This window comes from Rhinoraja longicauda, chromosome 19 (assembly GCF_053455715.1).
Source record: "Rhinoraja longicauda isolate Sanriku21f chromosome 19, sRhiLon1.1, whole genome shotgun sequence".
NCBI classification, from domain to species: Eukaryota; Metazoa; Chordata; class Chondrichthyes; order Rajiformes; family Arhynchobatidae; genus Rhinoraja; species Rhinoraja longicauda.
In genome coordinates this window covers 40433172-40440671 of record NC_135971.1, presented here as the reverse complement: position 1 = coordinate 40440671, position 7500 = coordinate 40433172, and positions in this window count along the sequence as shown.

Genomic DNA, 7500 nt, shown 5'->3' with positions numbered 1-7500 from the left:
GGGCAAAAAAGAAGCGACGCCAGCTTTCGGACTTAGTGCAATTCTCGAATGTCGCGGCTGACTTGGCGGTACGAGCGTTCGGAAGTCCCGCCGGAATTGCGACGCTTCGAACGGTCGAGGCGGCCAATCTCGACCTCAGCGGCGGCACTGGCGCGATACACGTTTCTGCCGCCAGGGGGGGGGGGGGGGGGTGGGGGGGGGGCAAGCCAGCCGGCCGGGGGCGCCCGGCGCCGATCCGGCGCTTACTCGACACGCTCGAGCATCCGAACCCGTCTTATCTACGGGACCGCCGTTGCCACTTGAACACCTTTCGCCGAGAGTATCCGGGCACCCCACCTACCCGCCGGAATCACGAACCACGAGGTAGAAGTCAGGAACCAACAGGAGAAGTCGTGAACTAAATGGCGAATTCATGAACCAAACGGAGAGAAGTCATGAACCGAGCGGTTTAGGGTCAGGGTGAGGGTTGTTAGGGTGAGGCCGTTAGGGTGAGGCCGTTGCTTCGAGCGGGAAGATGGGCAGCCCCGCCCCCCCCCCCCCCCCCCCCCCCGTTGGGTGGAAGGAAACCTCTGCTGCGGGCCCGGCAACCATCCCGAACGGACCCGCTGGGTCCAAATGTCTGCCGAGGGCGGTCCTGCTGCGGTCGCGGGTTCGTTGGAAACCTCTCCTGCTGCTGGCATGGCCACCCTCCCCCCCCCCCGCCCGACTGACGACCCTGCGGGCCCGGCGACCCGGTGTCCCGTTGCCGCGCGGGGAGTGATCCTCGGGGCCGTGCCGGGCGGGCCCAGCGACACGAAGAGAGTGGGGGGGGGGTCGGAGGGAGTGGCACTGGGGAGAGAGGGGTGGGGGAGAGAGTGCCCCCCCCCCCCCCATTAGGGGCGAGTTTATGCAGTCATCAGAGTTTATACCTAACCTCATGATGCTTTATTAGCCGGATAGGCTGTCTGACCTCGCCCCCAGTCCCTACTCCTTCCACTGGATTCTTCTTATACCCTCTTTTTCTTCGTGCCCCCCCCCCCACGCAGGGAGGGTTCCAAGAGGGAGGAGGGAGGGAGGGAGTCCCGGGGCCGTGAGAGAGAGAGAGCCTCATTAGCTGCTAGGTTCACCTCATTAGCTGCTAGCTAACGCGTCAGACCTTTTACATTCTTTAGAGGATTGAAACCTCAGGGCCTTTAACCCCCGTTCACCGTTTACACTCAACGATCCTTCCGAACAAAACCCTTACACATCTGTCCGTCCAACTGACCCCCGAGATACCTAACACGCAGATTAACACGTCAGCGGTGATCGGCGTGTCATAGAGGAGTCACAAAGACGGGCAAAATAGAGTGGTTGAATAAAAAATACTCACTCAATTGGCCGTGATTTAACGTAGCACACAATGATGCAAAGCCCATGCAAAGTCCAGTGGCCCAAGCAAACAAATAAGATAGATCTGGCTCGGCGTTCCTCATCTCCACATCGTCACCCAGCACGCCGACGCCCAATAACAATTCCCCCGCAAATTGTGCACCTCGAGCGGCAGTACTTTAAACGGCGCCGTCTTCGGCGTGGACGGCATGAACCAAGTCGGCAAGCATCGTCACCCAGCACACAGACGTCCACTAACAATTCCTCCCCCCTGCAAATTGCGCGCCGCGAACGGCAGTACTTTCAAGTATGCCGCCTTCGGCGGGGACATCGTGAACCAAATCGGCAGGCAGGCGTCGTCAGCCGGTCGACCGACCCCCAGTTGCATTGCCCCAACGGCCATTGTGCACTTCGAACAGAACAGTGCTTTTAAAATATTCCGCCTGCCGCGTGTACATCATGAAACAAATGGAAAGGACGAACCGGGCGTGCAACCGATGCACGGAGAGTGACAGGTCGTCAAGCAAGTCCGTGGCAATCCGTCGGCCGACTCGGCCGCGGCCAGCAGAGGCGTTTTGGCCCGGGCGCGCCGAACTTTGCGCGCCCTCGGTATGCGTAACACTAGCACATGCCTTCAAAACTCACTACAAAATAACCCCAAAGTATGCCGCCTTCCCCGTGGGCCTTGTTACCAATATCTTGCCCTGCTTCCTGATGCCCTTATGGGGTCGGCTCTGTTCTTGCAGAACCCTCAGGTGGTGCAGAGTCTGGGCCATTTTATCAATATCTTGCCCTGATTCCTGATGCCCTTATGGGGTCGGCTCTGTTCTTGCAGAACCCTGAGGTGGTGCAGAGTCTGCGCCTTGTTATCAATATCTTGCCCTGCTTCCTGAAACCCTTATGGGGTTGGTTCTGTTACAAAACCCTCAGGTGGTGCAGAGTCTGGGCCACTTTATAAATAACTCTGCCTGCATTAGGGTCAGGGTTAGGGTTAGGGTTAGGGTTAGGGTTAGGGTTAGGGTTAGGGTTAGGGTTAGGGTTAGGGTTAGGGTTAGGGTTAGGGTTAGGGTTAGGGTTAGGGTTAGGGTTAGGGTTAGGGTTAGGGGTAGGGGTAGGGGTAGGGGTAGCGGTAGGGGTAGGGGTAGGGGTAGGGGTAGTTTGAACTACTGCCGCTCCAGGCGCGCACTGTGCGTGGGTAATTTTCAGTGGGCGTCGGTGTGCTGGGTGACGATGCCGCCCAGACTCTGCACCACCTGAGGGATCTGCAAGAACAGAGCCGAACCCGCAAGGGTATCGGGAAGCAGGGCAAGATATTGATAACAAGGCCCAGACTCTGCACCACCCGAGGGTTCTGCAAGAACAGAGCCGACCCCATAAGGGTATCAGGAAGCAGGGTGAGATAGTGACACCATTTGTAAAACCGGCAAATCCCACCCAGGAAACATTGCAAAAATTGGCCTCTAATGCTGGAACGTGGGTAAAGCCAAACAAACACGACACGTTTTAAAAGAACGTTACTAAAACAGCCTGGGATATGCCCATGACAAAGGATAGGCCGAACCTCACCAGAAAAAAAGAGAGGGAGACCACGGCAGAGCTGAGGGATAAACATGAGATGGTGATAAAACCAGCAGACGAGGGGAGCAGTAGGGTTACAAATTAATGTCAATATGGGGCCTGCTCCCACTGGGTAATAGACAAAAACATAGAACAGGGTGACAGGAGAGACTGGATAGCACAGAGGATAACCCGTGAGCGAAATAATGGGGTGTATGCAGTTCAATGTAAGGAGTGTACCTTACGGTACATAGGGGAAACAGGTAAAACAGCCTCAGCGGTGATCGACGTGTCAAAGAGGAGTCACAAAGACGGGCAAAATAAAGTGGTTGATTATAGACAATAGACAATAGACAATAGGTGCAGGAGTCGGCCATTCAGCCCTTCGAGCCAGCACCGCCATTCAATGCGATCATGGCTGATCACTCTCAATCAGTACCCCGTTCCTGCCTTCTCCCCATACCCCCTCACTCCGTTATCCTTAAGAGCTCTATCCAGCTCTCTCTTGAAAGCATCCAACGAACTGGCCTCCACTGCCTTCTGAGGCAGAGAATTCCACACCTTCACCACTCTCTGACTGAAAAGGTTCTTCCTCATCTCCGTTCTAAATGGCCTACCCCTTATTCTTAAACGGTGGCCCCTTGTTCTGGACTCCCCCAACATTGGGAACATGTTTCCTGCCTCTAATGTGTCCAATCCCCTAATTATCGTATATGTTTCAATAAGATCCCCCCTCATTCTTCTAAATACCAGTGTATACAAGCCCAATCGCTCCAGCCTTTCAACATACGACCGTCCCGCCATTCCGGGAATTAACCTAGTGAACCTACGCTGCACGCCCTCCATAGCAAGAATATCCTTCCTCAAATTTGGAGACCAAAACTGCACACAGTACTCCAGGTGCGGTCTCACCAGGGCCCGCTACAACTGTAGAAGGACCTCTTTGCTCCTATACTCAACTCCTCTGGTTACGAAGGCCAACATTCCATTGGCTTTCTTCACTGCCTGCTGTACCTGCATGCTTCCTTTCATTGACTGATGCACTAGGACATCCAGATCTCGTTGAACTCCCCCTCCTCCTAACTTGACACCATTCAGACAATAATCTGCCTTTCTACTCTTACTTCCAAAGTGAATAACCTCGCACTTATCTACATTAAACTGCATCTGCCATGTATCCGCCCACTCACACAACCTGTCCAAGTCATCCTGCAGCCTTATTGCATCTTCCTCACAATTCACACTACCCTCCAGCTTAGTATCATCTGCAAATTTGCTAATGGTACTTTTAATCCCTCCGTCTAAGTCATTAATGCATATCGTAAATAGCTGGGGTCCCAGCACCGAACCTTGCGGTACCCCACTGGTCACTGCCTGCCATTCCGAGAGGGACCCATTTATACCCACTCTTTGCTTTCCGTCTGTCAACCAATTTTCTATCCATGTCAGTACCCTACCCCCAATACCACGTGCCCTAATTTTGCCCACTAATCTCCTATGTGGGAGCTTGTCGAAGGCTTTCTGAAAGTCGAGGTACACCACGTCCACTGACTCTCCCCTGTCAATTTTCCTAGTTACAACATCCTCAAAACATTCCAGTAGATTTGTCAAGCATGATTTCCCCTTCGTAAATCCATGCTGACTCGCAATGATCCTGTTACTGCTATCCAAATGCTCAGCAATTTCGTCTTTTCTAATTGACTCCAGCATCTTCCCCACCACTGATGTCAGACTAACTGGTCTATAATTACCCGTTTTCTCTCTCCCTCCCTTCTTAAAAAGTGGGATAACATTTGCTATCCTCCAATCCACAGGAACTGATCCTGAATCTATATAGAACATTGAAAAATGATCTCCAATGCTTCCACTATTTCTAGAGCCACCTCCTTAGGTACCCTGGGATGCAGACCATCAGGCCCTGGGGATTTATCAGCCTTCAGTCCCATCAGTCTACCCAAAACCATTTCCTGCCTAATGTGGATTTCCTTCAGTTCCTCCATCACCCTAGGTTCTCCGGCCCCTAGAACATTTGGGAGATTGTGTGTATCTTCCTCAGTGAAGACAGACCCAAAGTAACGGTTTAACTCGTCTGCCATTTCTTTGTTCCCCATAATAAATTCCCCCGTTTCTGTCTTCAAGGGACCCACATTTGCCTTGACTATTTTTTTCCTCTTCACGTACCTAAAAAAACTTTTGCTATCCTCCTTTATATTATTGGCTAGTTTACCCTCGCACCTCATCTTTTCTCCCCGCATTGCCTCTTTAGTTAACTTTTGTTGCTCTTTAAAAGAGTCCCAATCCTCTGTCTTCCCACTCTTCTTTGCTATGTTATACCTCCTCTCCTTAATTTTTATGCTGTCCCTGACTTCCCTTGTCAGCCACAGGTGTCTCTTACTCCCCTTAGAGTCTTTCCACCTCTTTGGAATAAATTGATCCTGCAACCTCTGCATTATTCCCTGGAATACCTGCCATTGCTGTTCTACCGTCTTCCCTGCTAGGGCCTCCTTCCAGTCAATTTTGGCCAGCTCCCGCCTCATGCCTCTGTAATCCCCTTTGCTATACTGTAATACAGACACTTCCGATTTTCCCTTCTACCTTTCCATTTGCAGAGTAAAACTTATCGTGTTGTGATCACTGCCTCCTAACGGCTCTTTTACCTCTAGTCCCCTTATCAGATCAGGATCATTAAAAACACTCACTCTATTGGCCGTGATTTAACCTAGCACACAGTGTTGCAAAGCCCACGCAAAGTCCAGTGGGCCAAGCAAACAAATAAGATAGATCTGGCTCGGCGTTCCACATCTCCACATCGTCACCCAGCACGCCGACGCCCATTAACAATTCCCCCGCAAATTGTGCACCTCGAGCGGCAGTACTTTAAACGGCGCCGTCTTCGGCGTGGACGGCATGAACCAAGTCGGCAAGCATCGTCACCTAGCACACAGACGTGCACTAACAATTCCTCCCCCCGCAAATTGCGCGCCGCGAACGGCGGTACTTTCAAGTATGCCGCCTTCGGCGGGGACATCGTGAACCAAATCGGCAGGCAGGCGTCGTCAGCCGGTCGACCGACCCCCAGCTGCATTTCCCCAACGGACATTGTGCACTTCGTACAGAACAGTGCTTTTAAAATATTCCGCCTGCCGCGTGGACATCATGAACCAAATGAGCAGGCAGGCATCATATCATATCATATCATACACATACAGCCGGAAACAGGCCTTTTCGGCCCTCCAAGTCCGTGCCGCCCAGCGATCCCCGTACATTAACATTATCCTATACCCACTAGGGACAGTCAGCCCCCAGCACAACGACGCCCCCGCTAACAATTCCCCACGCACATGGTGCGCTCGAGCTGCAGCACTTTAAAGTACGCCGCCTTCGGCGGGGACATCGTGAACCAAAGGAGCAGGCAGCCATGGTCACCGCCAGCACAACGACGGCGCCGCTAACAATTCCCCGCGCACCTTGTGCGCTCGAGCTGCAGTACTTTAAAGTACGCCGCCTTCGGCGGGGACATCGTGAACCAAAGGAGCAGGCAGCCATGGTCACCGCCAGCACAACCACGGCGCCGCTAACAATTCCACGCGCACCTTGTGCGCTCGAGCTGCAGTACTTTAAAGTACGCCGCCTTCGGCGGGGACATCGTGAACCAAAGGAGCAGGCAGCCATGGTCACCGCCAGCACAAGCACGGCGCCGCTAACAATTCCCCGCGCACCTTGTGCGCTCGAGCTGCAGTACTTTAAAGTACGCCGCCTTCGGCGGGGACATCGTGAACCAAAGGAGCAGGCAGCCATGGTCACCGCCAGCACAACCACGGCGCCGCTAACAATTCCACGCGCACCTTGTGCGCTCGAGCTGCAGTACTTTAAAGTACGCCGCCTTCGGCGGGGACATCGTGAACCAAAGGAGCAGGCAGCCATGGTCACCGCCAGCACAAGCACGGCGCCGCTAACAATTCCCCGCGCACCTTGTGCGCTCGAGCTGCAGTACTTTAAAGTACGCCGCCTTCGGCGGGGACATCGTGAACCAAAGGAGCAGGCAGCCATGGTCACCGCCAGCACAACCACGGCGCCGCTAACAATTCCCCGCGCACCTTGTGCGCTCGAGCTGCAGTACTTTAAAGTACGCCGCCTTCGGCGGGGACATCGTGAACCAAAGGAGCAGGCAGCCATGGTCACCGCCAGCACAAGCACGGCGCCGCTAACAATTCCCCGCGCACCTTGTGCGCTCGAGCTGCAGTACTTTAAAGTACGCCGCCTTCGGCGGGGACATCGTGAACCAAAGGAGCAGGCAGCCATGGTCACCGCCAGCACAACCACGGCGCCGCTAACAATTCCACGCGCACCTTGTGCGCTCGAGCTGCAGTACTTTAAAGTACGCCGCCTTCGGCGGGGACATCGTGAACCAAAGGAGCAGGCAGCCATGGTCACCGCCAGAACAAGCACGGCGCCGCTAACAATTCCCCGCGCACCTTGTGCGCTCGAGCTGCAGTACTTTAAAGTACGCCGCCTTCGGCGGGGACATCGTGAACCAAAGGAGCAGGCAGCCATGGTCACCGCCAGCACAACCACGGCGCCGCTAACAATTCC